Source organism: Aquarana catesbeiana, linkage group LG01 (assembly GCF_042186555.1).
Source record: "Aquarana catesbeiana isolate 2022-GZ linkage group LG01, ASM4218655v1, whole genome shotgun sequence".
NCBI lineage: Eukaryota > Metazoa > Chordata > Amphibia > Anura > Ranidae > Aquarana > Aquarana catesbeiana.
The window spans coordinates 79,127,020-79,145,012 of NC_133324.1; positions in this window are offsets into that span (position 1 = coordinate 79,127,020).

The window sequence follows — 17,993 nt, forward strand, 5'->3', positions numbered from 1 at the left end:
CAGTGGGTGCGCCTGCCAGCCCCACTCTGTTAGGCAAAAGTAGGTTATTCAATCAACTTTTGTGGAAGGAGCTTGCTGGAAATTTTTTGGCCGTACACCGGCCACATCCAATCAGATGCAGCTGCTGTTTGTATATTCTGACAGCCGCTACAATAACACAGCAGGGAGGTTCATCTACCAGTGCTCTTTAGCATGGATGAAATAATATGTTAGGCTGAATGAAACAAAGAAATCTGAATAGCCAACTTAACAACTTCTGGACCGGAAGGTTTTACCCCCTTAACGTCCAGGCCATTTTTTGCGATACGGCACTGCATTATTTTAACTGACAATTGCGCGGTCGCGCGATGATGTACCCAAATAAAATGTATGTCCTATTTTTCCCACAAATAGAGATTTCCTTTGGTGGTATTTGATCACCTCTGCGGTTTTTATTTTTTGCGCTTTAAACAAAAAAAGAGTGACAATTTTGAAAAAAAAAAAAACAATATTTTTTACTTTCTGCTATAAAACACAGCCAATAAAAACATTTTAAAAAGCTAATTGTTTCATCAATTTAGGCCAAGCTGTATTCTGCTACATATTTTTGAGGGAAAAAAATCCCAATAAGTGTATATTGATTGGCTTGCGCAAAAGTTATAGCGTCTGCAAACAATGTGATATTTTTATGGAATTTTTTATTTATCTATTTTTACTGGTAATGGCCGCGATCAGTGATTTTTAGCTGGACTGCGACATTGCGGCGAACAAATCGGACATCAAACTGACATTTTTTTGGGGGACCAGTGACACTAATACGGTGATCAGTGCTAAAAAAAAAGGCACTGTCACTATACTAATGACACTGGCGGGGTAGGTGTTAACATCAGGGGCGATCAAAGGGTTAAGTGTGTCCCTAGGGGGTTCTTTCTAACTGTGGGGGAGTTGCACTGGTTGAGGGAAGACAGAAATCTGGGTTCCTGCTTAGCAGGAACACAAGATCTGCATCTTGCCCCCTTGCAGAAGGGCGATCTGCCTTGTTTACATACCGTTCTGGCTCTCCTGGGGATGATCGTGGGTGGCCGGCGGACATCGTACAGGTATATCGTTTACCGCAATAGTGACACTTTGCTGCAGTAAATACAGGGCGGCTGGTTGGCAAATGTTTAAGGTTGAATTATAGGAAAAACTTTTTTCTCATTCTGGATTGAGTAAGGGAGGATTATAACCCCTGTCAGTTTATTTTTTGCTATCTGTGTCCCATTGGGAAGAATTACCTTCACTTCCTGTCCCATAGCCAAACAGGAAGCGAGAGGAAATCCCTGCAAATTAGGGGAATTCCTTAGGGACCCCCCATGTCATCAGAACTAGTGTCCCCATCGGAAGATTTCCCCCCTATTACTTTTCTGGGGACAACCCAAAATTTGTGATTTTCTTTTAGTTTCCCTTTCAATGGTAAACAGGACAAATAGAGGGGGTGAATCTCCCTAACAGGGGGACAGACAGCAATAAAAACTGATAGATGTTCTAAACCATCTCCACTCTATCCAAAACTGAAAACAAGTTTTGCCTTTAGTTGTGCTTTAAAGTGTAACTCCACTTTTGTTGAGAAAAAAACACTCCCCTCTGGGTGATCTATGTACATTGTAAGGAATTTACCAAACTTTGTTGCAGATTCCTAAATTTTGTTATTCTGCAGAAATCTCTGTGTGTTCCTCTGTGCTCAGTGAGTCTAAGTGCCGGTTCACACAGGGGCGGCACGACTTGCAGGTCGCCTCAGCGAGGCGACCTGCAAACGACTTCCGAGGCGACTTGCAAAACGACTTCTGCATAGAAGTCTATGCAAGTCGCCTCAAGTCGCCCCCAAAGTAGTACAGGAACCTTTTTCTAAGTCGGAGCGACTTGCGTCGCTCCTATTAGAACGGTTCCGTAGCATAGAACGGGAGGCGACTTGTCAGGCGACTAGGTCGCCTGACAAGTCGCCCCTGTGTGAACCGAGCCTCATGGGAATGGTTTCATTATTATCAGCTGCTGCAGAATCAGGGCTCTAAGGAGGAAAGCTGCTGGGCCTGCATCCTTTTACGTGATTTCCTATTGGAAGTATCTCACCAAAGATTACATTTTTATTGCAGGGGATGCCTAAAATCTGACTTCCGGGAAAATTAGTGAGCCAATCACACAAGCAGGAAATGTTGTTTCTGGGGGCGTTCTGTTCACATTCTGGTGTACAGAACGCCTCCATGTAGCCATATTGCATTGCACTTTACAGAAAATTACAGAGCTTCAGAAAGGAAAGAAAAGGAAAGGTCATTTTTAGTAACATTCAATTACAATATGACTTGTGTCGCACATGTATACGCAAAATTATTTTTCTCTTTATTTGCTATTTTTTTTTCCCCACGAAAGTGGTGTTACCCTTTAGGCTTACGAGGAGGAAGAACAAGTATTGAAAGCTGAACACCATGATAAATAAATATTTACAGGAGTTCTGTGTATTCTTACTTGAATCTTGGTATCCTTTGTGTATTTCTTGCAGATCTATGTAGTAATGCAGCATGAAACAACTTCTGCACTTTGCTTCAGTGCAGTGTAGGAGTTTCCTATAATAAAGACCAGTCACTGCTCTCTCTTTCCTTATGCAGGGTGACTGGTCTTGTATCCGCCCCCTCCCCCCTGTATTTTTCTGAAAACAACCTGTTGTAGGAAGACCAGTTAGGCCCCTCCCACAGTTCTGCTTTTCGCATAGGCTATGATTATGTTACCGCTACTTTTGCAAGGTAACATCTTACATACATAGTTACATAGTAGGTAAGGTTGAAAAAAATACACCAGTCCATCCAGTTCAACCTGTGGTGTGTGAGTGTTCATGTGTTTATGTAAATCGTATATCCCTTGTATGTTTTGATCGCATTTGATGCACACAATTTCAATGTATATCCTTTTTAGCTTTTGGAGAATTATATTTCAATTTAAATAAAATTAAAATTTAATATTTCAATTTAAAGTTTCTGTGCTCAGAGTTCATCTTTAACCACTTTCCAACCAGCCGCCGTATAACGATATAGATATACGGCGGCAGGTCGCACGTTCCCGCAAATCACCGTAGGTGTACATCGGCTCCTGTAAGAGCTGTAGCAGGCGCGCGTGCCCGCTGTACGGCAGGGGGACCCGATGTGCGTGGTAGGCGGCTGCGTTGTCAATGTAATCTGACAGGGGAGTTAGAGAGAGATCTGCTGTTCCTAGTGATTAGGAACAGCGATCTCTCTCCTCCTCCAGTCAGTCCCCTCCCCCCACAGTTAGAAACACCTCCCAGGGAACACTTAACCCCTTGATCGCCCGCTAGTGTTAACCCCTTCCCTGATAGTGCCATTTATACAGTAATCAGTGACTATTTTTAGCTCTGATGGCTGTATAAATGTCAGTGGTCCCAAAAAGAGTGCTATTACTAGTAAAAAAAAAAAAAAATAATAAAAATGCCATAAATATATCCCCTATTTTGTAGACGCTACAGCTTTTGCGCAAACCAATCAATATACGCTTATTGCCTTTTTTTTTTACCAAAAATGTGTAGAAGAATACATATTGGCCTAAACTGATGAAAAAATTAGTTGTTTTTTCGAATTTGGGATATTTATTATAGCAAAAAGTAACACTACAGGTAATTGGGATTTTTTTCCCCAAAAAATATGTAGCAGAATACAGATTTGTAAATTTGATTTTTTAAATGTTTTTATTGTCTGTGTTTTATAGCAGAAAGTAAAAAATATTGTTGTTATTTTTTTCAAAATTGTCGCTCTTTTTTTTGTTTATGGCACAAAAAAAAAAAAAAAACGCAGAGGTGATCAAATACCACCAAAAGAAAGCTCTATTTGTGGGAAAAAAGGACATCAATTTTGTTTGGGTACAGTTGCGCACGACCACGCAATTGTCAGTTAAAGAGACGCAGTGCGGTATCGCAAAAAATGGCCTGGTCATTAAGGGGGAAAATTTTCCACTCTGTAAGTGGTTAAAAGGATTTCAAGATGGACATCATCAGTGCTGGCATAGTCATTACTACCCCAAGGGGCAGGCAGGAGCCAATGTATGGGAACTGCATGCTCTGAAGATTTATTGTCATACTTGGGTTATGTACTCATACTACAGAGAGGTTGGGTGGATCACAAGAGGTCAGTCCTTTACAAATCGTCTAGCAGGTAATACATTCCTGTATAGGTATCTCACTTGTTCGTTTACCTGTCTGCCTGGAGCTGCCCTTTATGAATAAGGAATGTCCTTTTGAATAAGAATGCTTCAGAAATATGTCCACAGACATTATCGAATTACCAGCAAATCTGTAGGAACAACTCCTGTCTCCCTCCACTGTGATCCAGAAGTTTGATCTGCCAAATGTGGAACATGCATGGCCCAAAGGCAACTGTATAATCATGTGGTACCGCAAGTCAGGACTGCCAGCAACCCTACCAGGAAAGATGTGAAAATCACAGTGTGTAAAAGAGCCATAGGACAGCTTTGGGGGTCAGAACCACTAGAAAAACTAAATTATGGTGAGCTGGAATGTTTTAGAGATTCCCCATTATCACTATACAGGGGTACCAATAGAACTGCCATTATGTGACAGTAACCCAAGGGGCGGTCAACAATGAATATGAACATACTGGGCAAAAACAAAGAACCAAATGGAACAAGAGTTCCTTGCGTATTGCCACAGACATGGAATAATAAGTGAAGTGTTTAGCACTTATTATTACACTTTGTTAAAGAAAAAAAAAAAAAAGAATCTAGCAATAGATAAGAAGATCCAATCACTGGCAATAAGTAACAAAATGAGGGTACATATTCTGTTGCATTTCTCCTCCAACTCATCTGTGATACATTCTACTGGCAGTTAATGGAAATGAAAACCACTCTTTTAGATGTAACGTTGACAAAAAGGTAATGCTGTGGATGGGTACAGGGGCTGCACACATGACCACAAAAACAATGGAGGATACGTAGATATCATCAACTATGTTCTAGCTGGGTAGAGATGACGTATGAGTGTCAGCAGGGCCGTTTGAAGGAATATGGGGGCCCCAAGCAAAATGGATATGGAGGCCCCCCAACCCCCCCCCGTGTTTTTTTTAACCCCCCTTCCTACCGCGTATCGCGCGGCAGGAGATTCAGTTTTCTATTCCCGGCCGGCTGGACTGAAAGGAAGTGAGCACTCAGTGTGTGCACTTCCTGTCAGTCCGGCCGGGAACGGGAAACTGAATCTCCTGTACCACGCGGACTGCAGGAGGAAGGAAGAGGAGCTCGGCCACGCTACAGGCTGCAGCTTATAGGAAGCGGCGGCGCGGCTGGGGCCCCAGGCCAGCTCGGGGGCCCCAAGCAATTGCATGTTTTACCTGTCCTGTCGCGACGGGGCTGAGTGTCAGTCTAAAGCCGGCCATAGACGGATTAATATTCAGCATTATCCGGCTGAATTTTGATCCATCTATGGGCCGGTTGATTGTACTACAGTCAATCTATTGACTGAACTCAGTATAACCAGCCTGTTAGGTATTTCCATAAGAATACTGCCGCTGGCTATAGCCGGCAGCAGTACTCATTGTATTCTGAACCAGTGCAGCCTCCCGCTGTCAGAACACAGTAGTGCAGCAGGAGGGATTCCCCATCAGCACTGACTGTGTTGATGGGGGAATCTAGCAATTTTCTTTGCTTCAAACCATGGTTGATGCAAAGGAAATTGCATAATCTATGGCCAGCCTTATGCCCTGTACACACAGCGGAAAAAGTGCGATCGGATTGTGTTGTTGGAAATTCCGATCGTGTGTGGGCTCCATCGGACTTTTTCCGTCGGAATTTCCCACACACAAAGTTTGAGAGCAGGCTATAAAATTTTCCGACAACAAAATCCGATCGGTTAAAATCCGATCGTGTGTACACAAATCCGACGCACAAAGTGCCACGCATGCTCAGAATAAATTAAGAGACGAAAGCTATTGGCTACTGCCCCGTTTATAGTCCCAACGTACGTATTTTACGTCACTGCATTCATAACGATCAGATTTTCCGACAACTTTGTGCAACTGTGTGTATGCAAAACAAGTTTGAGCCAACATCTGTCGGAAAAAATCCATGGATTTTGTTGTCGGAATGTCCGAACAATGTCCGACCGTGTGTACGGGGCATTAGTCTATATGGAGGAGATTTAATAAAACCGTTGCAGCTGTGCAAAGTAACCAATCAGCTTTTGGGTTTTATTGTTAAAAGCTGATCAGTTGCTATGTACAGCTGCACCAGATTTTGTGTGCGCCAGTTTTGGTCAGGCTTTGGCAAATCAAAGCACTTCACACACATAGAGAAGGAGGGAGAATGAGGCAGATATATAGATATAGGGGAGATCAGGGTAAGAGGTGGTTGGGTGAGTGAAAGTGGGAGAGAATGACAGAGAGAGCTGGATAGCAAAGAGAGGAAGTAAAGAAGTGTTGTGCTGTCAGGTTAGGGGGGGTCAGGAGAGAGAAAGGGAGGGGTGAGAGCAGTGGCAGCTGGTGCTGTATATTTTGGGGAGGGCGGTACACAAGACACCCGGCAGCTTCACGGCAGCTTCCTACTCAGCGACTTCCCTCGGCGGTCAATCCGGTCACTTCTCCTCTCGGCCAAAGAGGACCCACTTCCTAATTGGCAAGGAAGAGAATCAGGAAGACAACAGTAAATATTAATATGCTATTGTCACACAACTGGCTGGGCTCAGGGCGCAGTGCTCTGCGGCCCGGGCCCACTCTTTTTTTTTAAGCTAATTAGAGCCTCAGGCTCTAATCATGTGATTAAAAAAAAAACCCCATTGAAATCCATGCGTCCAGCGCTCTGCATGTAGATTGGGGGCCAGTCGCATGGATTAGGGGGGCGGCACTCTGCGCCCCTAGTGGACGGGTCGCCACTGGGTGAGAGACAGAGTGGGTGGTGATAGAGAAAGAAAGGGGGGATGGGAGAAAAAAAGAGAGGTGGGAAGAAAGGGGGGGGGGGGGTAAAGAGTTTGAGGATAAGAGAAAAAGAAAGGAGGGGAGATATAGAGAAACGGAGAGAGATAGAAAGAGAGAGGGAACGTGTGGGGAATCAGATTGAGAGGGGGAGAGGAAGAGAGTGAGAGGGAGAAAGAGAGGGAGGGGTGATGAGAGAGGGGGGGGAGATAGAGAAATGGGAGAGGAAGACAAAAGGAAATTGAAAGAGAAGAAAGAGCAGAAATACAAAGAATGAATGAAAAGTGAGAGCGTGTTAGTAAGGGTGAATTCACACAGGGCAATCTGTGAATTTGCAGAGCAGCCGCTCCGGTCGATGTGCATTGCCGGATCCTTGGGGGCAATGTGCTGTGTGATTCAGCGCATTACATGGCTCCCCCTTTTTTGTACAAGCTTTATTTGAGGTGTACAAAATGTAAAATTAATTCACTGCAATATCAGGCAGCGCGATGCACTGCCTGGCTTTGCAATGCAATTTAGGCCAGTGCACTGCAATAAAATGCAGCACGTCTGTGTTTTATCGCAGCACTAGATTGCATTACAATGGGAATGGGATACATAGGAAACTATTGTTTCTCGTGTGTTCCAGGTGTGACAGACGGTTTACCATGTGTCACCGCATATAGTGTGAATTGTCCCTAAGAGAGGTAGAGAAAAAAAAAAAAAAAAGATAGGAGATGGAATAAGGAACAGGAAAAAAAAAATACGAATGAGAGAGAGAGAGAGAGAGAGAGAGAGAGAGAGAGAGAGAGAGGAGAGAGAGAGAGAGAGAGAGAGAGAGAGAGAGAGAGAGAGAGAGAGAGAGAGAGAGAGAGAGAGAGAGAGAGAGAGAGAGAGAGAGAGAGAGAGAGAGAGAGAGAGAGAGAGAGGAGAGAGAGAGAGAGAGAGAGATGAGAGAGGAGAGAGAGAGAGAGAGAGAGAGAGAGAGAGAGAGAGAGAGAGAGAGAGAGAGAGAGAGAGAGAGAATGAATATATGTATCATTGCATGAGAGATGTAAATGTCTTTTTATGAGTTAAGCTGGATACACACTATACAATGTTTGTTGTTGAATTTCCTTCAACTATGTAGTGCAAGGACTTGCCTAATTGCATACAAATTGAAAGTGTTCAGGTTTGACCCCATATTATATGGATTTGGTAAATCTAAAGGAAAAACTCTAAAGAAAATTGTATAGTGTGTATAGGGTTGCCACCTTTTCTTCAAGTCAAACCCGAACACTTCAGCGTCGCAAAGCAATTTTTTTTCATAGTATGCATAGATAAACTATGCATAGATGTTGCTATTAAATAACATTTCTAATCATATGAAGTTAATCACAAGAGTCACCCTTTACATCAAAGTCTGCAGAGTTCCCCTTTTACATCTGAACTCCCAGAGTTCCCTTTCACTGTAAGGGGGGGATCTCTGTAGACTCTGATGTAAGGGAGAACTCTGGGGACTCTAACATAAGGGATGCTCTGGTGTACAGAGAGGACTCTGAAGTAAGGGGGAACACTACGGCCCCTGGTACTCTGAGAACCCTGATTTACCTTAGCATACTCACTTAGAGGCAGGAGAGAGAAGGGGTGGGGGAGGGGGGGGCTTCAGTCACAGACAGGGTTGGATGGTGAGCTCACTCACTCCTTGGCATTCAGCACCTCTTATCCAGATGTATCTGAAGCTGCTGGACTTCAAATTTCAAATCCACACTTTCCTTTTCTGAGGTACAGCGCCAGGGAATGGAGTGTGGGCAGACACAGAAGGGTAGGGGTGGGAGAAAGAGGTGCCGATGGAGCCCTTTCTCCTTTCCCATCTGTGTGTGTGTTTGGGAGGGATTCATGGTGCTGGCTTTGGGTAGTGTGAAAGAGAGTGTAACAGAAACTCTCAGCTTAGACAACTGTAGCCAGCAACCCTGCTGGGAAGCCATAGTCCGGTCCGAATAATGTGTCCGGGTATCAGACAGTCTGAAACCCGGACGCATGATTCCAAACCCGAACTGTCCGGGTGAATCCCGAACAGGTGGCAACCCTAAGTGTGCAGCCAGCCTTAGTCCTCCCAGCATCAGGCTGTACTCATTGCAGTCAGAGCAGTGCCCCCCCCCCCCCCCATGGGGAACATATCCTTTCCAGATATGTTGTACTGCATTCAGTGAAACAGCCCGAGTGGAGCCCAATGCAGACAGAGCTCAGCCAGCCTCTGAAAAGACCATCTACATAAGCCTATAGATTGAGTGCTCTCTGCTCCAAATCTACTCAAACTTATTCCATAAAAAGTGAAAAGTGCATTTATAATGTGCAAAAAGGATGCAACCGCTGCAGATAATCCAATTTTAAATTACCTATATCAGAGTGGTGAAGAATAAATTCTACTTGGATGCTATGGGATACAGTTTGTCTTATGTCTAGGCCAATGTGTGAAAAAAAGGTTATTCAGAAAGCCTTTTAGTGAGATCATAAATTAATTTACGAGAAGCTCACTCTATTTATTAGCACATGGTTAAAAGTATCCTAAGCTTGGGAAAGTGTTTCTGGCCTTTTACATGTTATATAAAATTAGCAATGAATCTGAAGTGGGATATTAGGCTGTATTTCAGGATAGCCATGACAGAGCGCTATTATAAGTCTACATGAAAACACACTGCCATCTTGTGGGCAAAATTTGCATTGACAACACACAACTCCCAAATCCTCAGTTAACTTTTTAATGTTTCGGCTATAATAATTTTATTCATGAGTTATATTTACCTTCATGGACAAGGTGGACAAGATCCTCGGATGTAGAAGACTTGGCATTCCACCAAAGGTAACAACAGATCCGCATGATGGAAAAAGTCATCCATTGCCTTGTACATAGAAGATGGAACAAATGATTAGCAAGCATAGAATAACAATATATTGCCTTTCAGGGTTCCTGCACTTCTGCATTACATATTAATGATTACCTTTCAATTCATATAAAGGAGTTATTATGTTTTAAGAGATTTTTATTTTTCATAAATTTGCTTAAAATGTATGCAGACAAAATGTCAAAGCTAGCAATGTAACATGAAATGCACTGCAGCTTTAGGTAAAAAAAGAAATATATATATATATATATATATATATATATATATATATATATATATATATATATATATATACACACACACAGTATCTCACAAAAGTGAGTACACACCTCACTGTTTTGTAAATATTTTATTATATCTTTTCATGTGACAACACTGAAGAAATGACACTTTGCTACAATGTAAAGTAGTGAGTGTACAGCTTGTATAACAGTGTAAATTTGCTGTCCCCTCAAAATAACTCAACACACAGCCATTAATGTCTAAACCGCTGCCAACAAAAGTGAGTGTTACAAGGTTTCAGGTGCGAATGTGGAGCAGGTGTGTTCAATTTGGTGTTATTGCTCTCACTCTCTAATACTGGTCACTGGAAGTTCAACATGGCACCTCATGGCAAAGAACTCTCTGAGGATCTGAAAAAAAAGAATTGTTGCTCTACATAAAGATGGCCTAGGCTATAAGAAGATTGCCAAGACCCTGAAACTGAGCTGCAGCACGGTGGCCAAGACCATACAGCGGTTTAACAGGACAGGTTCCACTCAGAACAGGCCTCGCCATGGTCAACCAAAGAAGTTGAGTGCACAAGCTCAGTGTTGACTTTGGGAAATAGACATATGAGTGCTGCCAGCATTGCTGCAGAGGTTGAAGGGGTGGGGGGTCAGCCTATCAGTGCTCAGACCATACGCCGCACACTGCATCAAATGGATTAGTGAGTGTACAGCTTGTATAACAGTGTAACTTTGCTGTCCCCTCAAAATAACCGAACACACAGCCATTAATGTCTAAACCGCTGGCAACAAAAGTGAGTACACCCCTAAGTAAAAATTTCCAAATTGGGCCCAAAGTGTCAATATTTTGTGTGGCCACCATTATTTCCCAGCACTGCCTTAACCCTCTTGGGCATGGAGTTCACCAGAGCTTCACAGGTTGCCACTGGAGTCCTCTTCCACTCCTCCATGATGACATCACAGAGCTGGTGGATATTAGAGACCTTGCGCTCCTCCACCTTCCGTTTGAGGATGCCCCACAGATGCTCAATAGGGTTTAGGTCTGGAGACATGCTTGGAAAGTCCATCCCCTTTACCCTCAGCTTCTTTAGCAAGGCAGTGGTCATCCCTGAGGTGTGTATGTTGGAATACTGCCCTGCGGCCCAGTCTCCGAAGGGAGGGGATCATGCTCTGCTTCATTATGTAACAGGACATGTTGGCATTCATGGTTCCCTCAATGAACTGTAACTCCCCAGTGCCGGCAGCACTCATGCAACCCCAGACCATGACTCTTCCATCACCATGTTGACTGTAGGCACTTGTCTTTGTACGCCTCACCTGGTTGCCGCCACACACGCTTGACACCATCTGAACCAAATAAGTTTATATTGGTCTCATCAGACCACAGGACATGGTTCCAGTAATCCATGTCCTTAGTCTGCTTGGCTTCAGCAAACTGTTCGTGGGCTTTCTTGTGCATCATCTTCAGAAGAGGCTTCCTTCTGGGATGACAGCCATGCAGACCAATTTGATGCAGTTTGCGGCGTATGGTCTGAGCACTGACAGGCTGACCCCCCACCCCTTCAACCTCTGCAGCAATGCAGGCAGCACTCATATGTCTATTTCCCAACCTCTGGATATGACACTGAGCACATGCACTAAACTTCTTTGGTGGACCATGGCGAGGCCTGTTCTGAGTGGAACCTGTCCTGTTAAACCGCTGTATATTCTTGGCCACCGTGCTGCAGCTCACTTTTAGGGTCTTGGCAATCTTCTTATAGCCTAGGCCATCTTTATGTAGAGCAACAATTCTTTTTTTCAGATTTTTCCATGTTGAACCTTCAGTGACCAGTATAAAAGAGTGAGAGTGATAACACCAAATTAAACACACCCGCTCCCCATTCAGACCTGAGACCTTGTAACACTAACGAGTCACATGACACCGGGGAGGGAAAATTGCTAATTGAGCCTAATTTGGACATTTTTACTTAGGGGTGTACTCACTTTTGTTGCCAGCAGTTTAGACATTACTGGTTGAGTTATTTTTGAGGGGACAGCAAATGTACACTAAATAATAATAAAATAATAATAATAAAATATTTACAAAAATGTGAGGGGTGTACTCACTTTTGTGAGATACTGTATATATATATATATATATATACACATACACATACTCTCACTGACAACTTTATTAGGTACATCTGGCTAGTAGAACGGCCTTAACTCTTCATGGCATAGATTCAATAAGGTGTTGGAAACATTCCTCAGAGATTTTGGTCCATATTGACATGATAGCGTTACGCAGTTGCTGCAGATTTGTCGGCTGCACATCCATGATGCGAATCTGCGAATCTCCCGTTCCACCACATCCCAAAGGTGCTGGGATGCCATTAAATTTATGTGCGTGTAAAGGCAGGCATCCCAATACTTTTGGTAATATAGTGTGTGTGTGTGTATATATATATATATATATATATATATATATATATATATATATATATATATATATATATATACATATATATATATATATATATATATATATATACACACACACATATATATATATATATATATATATATATATATATATATATATATATATATATATATATATATATATATATATATATATATATAGTTATTATCTACTGCTGGACTACTTCCTCCTTAAAATGGGGTTCCACCCAAAAAAACAAAAATACATAAAAAATCCTAAAAAAAACCCCAAAAAACATCACTTCCCCCTCGGCACAGGAAGGGCTCCGCTCTGCTCCCTCCCTCCTGTCAATCATCTGGGACCCATTACAGGTCCCAGGTGACTGAGCGGCCAATCACGGTGCGCGGCGCCGCTCGCGCATGCGCAGTGGGTGCCAGGCTGTGAAGCTACAGCCCGGCGCCGCTGAACGGAGGGGGAGACGAGCGGGGCTTCGATCCCCCACATCGCTGGACCCAGGGACAGGTAAGTGTCCAATTAAAAGTCAGCAGCTGCAGTATTTGTAGCTGCTGACTTTTAATTTTTTTTTTTTTTAATGGCCCCCCTGGGTGGAACTCCTCTTTAAGGGTGACAATGCTCCATGCTGCTGCTTTTCTAACATTCAAAAACGCTGTCACCCTATAGGCTGTGCATCTACTACTGCACTACAAGGCTGCATGGTGATGAAGCTGGTCACTTTCACATGACCTTGTCATACATCCTACTGCCCTGTGAATGCCTAGATCAGCCTTTCTCAACATTTTCAACACAGAGGAACTCTAGAAGTAACTTTCTGGTCTCAGGGAAACCCTGCTAAAAATTACAATACCCTTCAACTCATGATACATTAGTGTGATGGTCAGTGGGAAGAATGCTCCTTACACTTGTGGCAATTAAGAAGGAAAACCCCTTACAGGTAGCTAAAAAGATCAATGGTGTCAGTGGGAACTTGAGGGGCAGAAATCGCCCATTGCTCCAGGAACCCCGAGCAACCTCTCGAAAAACCCTGATGTAGAGACTAGCAGGAATCACAGGTTACAGGGGCTGAAAGAGCTAGTGCAAAGCTCTCTAGGAGATGGACCAGCAAAGGAGAGGGAGGAAGAGAGAGGAAGTGGTCATGTGTCCAAAATACAAAAATTATTTCTGTGCATTTTAAAATTTAAATATATTAACTATAAACATTCACTTTCAGCTAATGTGGAGCCTGCCCTACTTTACAGCATATATTATCGGTAGATGGCCCTACCATCTGCTTGAAATAAATACATTTTTATTATGGAGTTTTGCTGACCGAATTTTTTGGGGACCATTGTTGGATGTTGACACAGAACGAGGAAACCTAACGTTCTGTTGTCTGCCTTCATGCTAGTTGAAAAAAAAAATACAAAAGAAGAAGTGTATGTATATATATATATATAATTTTTAGTACACATTGGCCTGGAGTTTTTCTTTAAACAGTTAAATGACAATTAAACATTGAATGATTTTTTTTAGCAGAATAATGATCAAAATGCACTCTGTTTTGGCGAGCTGCTTGCGTAGAGAGTTCTGCACATTATTAGTAAGGAGCACCCTCTACTGTTACTTTATGGTACTACAGTCACCTACTGTACACAGACTTTTTAAAGTATAATTAAAGCATAGCTCCCGACTGTCCCCGATTTCGAGGGACTGTCCCTGATTTGGAGCGATGTCCCTCGTTCCTCCTCATTTGTCCCTCATTTTGGTCTGATCTATATAGATGTATATAAAATGCCCTTTTTATCTATCAAAAGGTGTTTTTCAGCGCTAAATCTTCCATCTGATTTCAAAATTGCTGCATTTGTAAATTCCAAAAGCCAGTATAAAGGAATAGTAGTGGTAAAAAAAAGCACTTGTGGGTTTAACCAATCTTGTTTTTTTTACAATTCTCCTTTAAGGGGGCGTGGCCAGGGGTGTGTCCTATGCCTGCATACTTTTGCTGATAGGTGTCCCTCATTCCCCTCTCAAAAAGTTGGGGGGTATGCTAAAGGCAAAACTTTTTTTTCTAAAGTTTTGGATAGAGTGGAGAGGGATTAGAACACCTGTCAAGTTTTTATTACGGTATGTATAAGAAAATCCATAATTTTACAACAGAGGGGAAATCTTCCAATGGAGACAAACAGGAACTCCCTCTCTTTGGAGGAATTTACTCTTCCCGTGTTGGGTATGGAACAGGAAGTGAAAGGAAATTTTACTCAATGGAACACAGATGGCAAAAAAACTGACAAGAGACCCTTACTCTATCCAAAATTAAATAAAAGGTTTTGCCTTTACAAAAAATGGAGGGGGAAGGTGGGACTTTAATTGAGGCTTTAAATGAGGTTTTGCCTTTACTATAGGCCTGATGTATCATTTCTGAACTGCATTTGTTTCTACCCAACTACTCAGATTCCACTTCTTGCCTAAATGCAGCAAATGCACATCATTGTGGGGGTTTTGTAAGGTTTTCTTTAAATCACACCTATCATGTGCATATGAAAACCAGAATGTACCCCCTTCCTCAGCTGCAGCATAACAGACATCCCCAACTACTAAGAATCCTCCAAGCATCTGATCCCAGCTGCCTGTGTACTTTTACGGGACATACCAGTTGTAATGTTATTTTGTAACTGAAAACGATAGACCACTACTGATCCAGCTCTGTCCCTTTCAAAGATGGCTATCGAACTCTATAGGAAATGTCCCCAGGATTTCTCACGCATCTACAAAGTGGAAGCATTATAGTTACAAGCATTATGATCAGAAGTCCAGGAGAGATTGTTTCAGGTGGACCTGACTGTCAGTGGCAGCGGGTAGATTTGAAATACACCTTTTGTGGGACCTGCTACAGACACTGAAACTAGGTTCCTTTTTCAAACAGCCCTGATATGAACTTAGTCAATTGCAGTGGCATTTTAAGTTGGCTCTTCGACAGAGTTGAGTAAATGAAAAAAAGGACATTCAGACATTGCCCTATCAGTATGTTAGTTCAGCTAGTAGCTGGTCCAGGCTGGGGGGAAGAGTTAACTTGTGTGCTGCTGTTTCCAGGCTTTCCGTTACAGCCTGTCCACCTCTGGTATAAAAAGGAGGAAGGGTGGGGCTCAGAGTGGCTTTCTTAGAAGGTTTTGGACTCTGAACAGAAATGCTGTAGGTTTGTTACACTTTGCAGTCCATTGGAGGCACCGGAAATCTAGAGGACAACCAGAACATGGAAGATGCCAGTTATGGACTACCACCTGAAGAGGTATGGCTATGCAGCCAATCAGATATACCCTGTTTCCCCGAAAATAAGACCTAGCGTGATTGTCGGTGATGGCTGCAATATAAGCCCTACAACCCAAATAAGCCCTACCCTGTTTCCCCGAAAATAAGCCCTACCCTGAAAATAAGACCTACAAGGACTTTAACTAGGGCTTATTTGGGGGGGTAGGGCTTATATTGCAGCCATCACCGACAATCACGCTAGGTCTTATTTTCGGGGAAACAGGGTAGTTAGGGTCAGGATTTGGACATTGTCCATGTTGGACTGTATCGCCAAAGACTCTTAATGCGGTAGTAAACTGCGGAAAAACAAAACAAAAAAAAACCTTGCAAGACAATAGCATAATGTGCTATTATGCATTACATACTAGCACATTATGAAATACTTACCTTAGAACGAAGCCCTGCAGTGGCGCCCGGTCACTGAGGGAGCTGACATGTTCCCTCTGTGTTTCTTCCAGGATCGCTGGCTCTGGCGCTGTGAGTGGCTGGAGCCGCAATGACGTCACTCCTGCGCACTCTGTTCCAGCAGGATATGCCGAATCTGCAGAGCGCATGCACTGCTGACGTCAGCGGCTTTATGCAGGGTCAATATCTCCTAAACTGTACAGGTTTACGAGATATTCTTTTTAACTACAGGTAAGCCTTATTATAGGTAAAAATCACCAAGCGGGGTATACAGCCGCTTTAAGTAATGTTGTATCAACTGTTCTAAGCCTGGTCTGAAGTTATTGAAATGGGTGCATGTTGGCTCTGGTGTATGAAATGTACTTGGGTCAGTAAAGCACACATGGGGTATGAAGCAAAGCCACTGCAAAGGGTCTACTCAACAAGTCAAGCAGGAGAAGTAGTTACTATGTGTAACCAAGAACTAACGCAAGTTGCATGCAGCCAGTCGCAAAGTGTGGTGCCTGGTGTAGGTGACGGGTCCTCCAGTAGCAAGGGATTCAGTGTTCTGGCCCCAACCCCAGTGCTCCCATAGCAATTGGGACCGAACCTGCATTACGGAGACCCATAGCCTGGCCACATGGTACGGGAGTGAAGGAGTTAAACAAATGCACGCATGAGGTTTGCGCTATATGCATGGTAGGACCCCATTGTGTTATTGAGAGTGAGGTAATAGAAGTACGCTGGACTGGTGGAGCAAGTGTGGGCTCAGCAGCATCCCTCCTAAATGCAACATACATCAGCTAAGGTGTGTAGTGACACGGAATAGCACTTTTCAGGGGAACTCTTTACATGCTATTACTGCACACAGTGACATGGCTCATCTCTAAGTCGGGGAACTGCCTTGAAGGATAAGTTTACTTAAAAATAAATGCACTTTTTTTGCAGGTAAAAAAATGTACATTTATTATCATTTTTGTGGGGAGGAGCTGTAAAGCATAGCACCAGTGATCAGCAGATCGCTACTGCCATGCAGGTCTCCTGCAGACCCATCAGTATATCTGTGTGCCGTACATCCCGTACAGGCAAACAGATACAGTATCTCACACAAGTGAGTACACCCCTCACATTTTTGTAAATATTTTATTATATCTTTTCATGTGACAACACTGAAGAAATGACACTTTGCTCCAATGTAAAGTAGTGAGTGTACAGCTTGTATATCAGTGTAAATTTGCTGTCCCCTCAAAATAACTCAACACACAGCCATTAATGTCTAAACCACTGGCAACAAAAGTGAGTACCTCATGAGTTTACCCGAAAATAAGCCCTACTGTGCTTTTTGGGGAGGGCTGCAATATAAGCCCTACCCCGAAAATAAGCCCTAGTTTGGAAGGGTTGTGTTGTGTGGTCTAGACTGTGTATGTTTCTGTGGGGAATACCTTTGTGGCAGCGCTGCTCAGCTGATCCCCCGCTGCTCTCCTCTTCTGCCAGCTGTCAGCAGGGGATCTCGGGCACCCCTCCCTCTGCGGTGCTCGGAAAAGACAGTTCAGGCGGAACATGGAATCGCCGAGCTCCGGAGATGTGTGAACCGGCTCCATAGAGAACCGGTCACAACCTCTTGACATGCGAATTGGATGCGGGGAAACCTCCATCAGATCGCAATCATGTGAACCCAGCCTTAATGTTTGATTCTCACATGACTGCAGTCCCTGCCTGGTCCTGGGCATTGATGAGTGTGAGCATGGCGAAGGGTACCTCCATGTGCAGGGTGAGTGGTCCTGTCCACAAGGTAGTAAAAATTAACAGCCCTGAAAGACAATTGATTTGTGACTGTCCCGGAATTTACTGGTGGTAA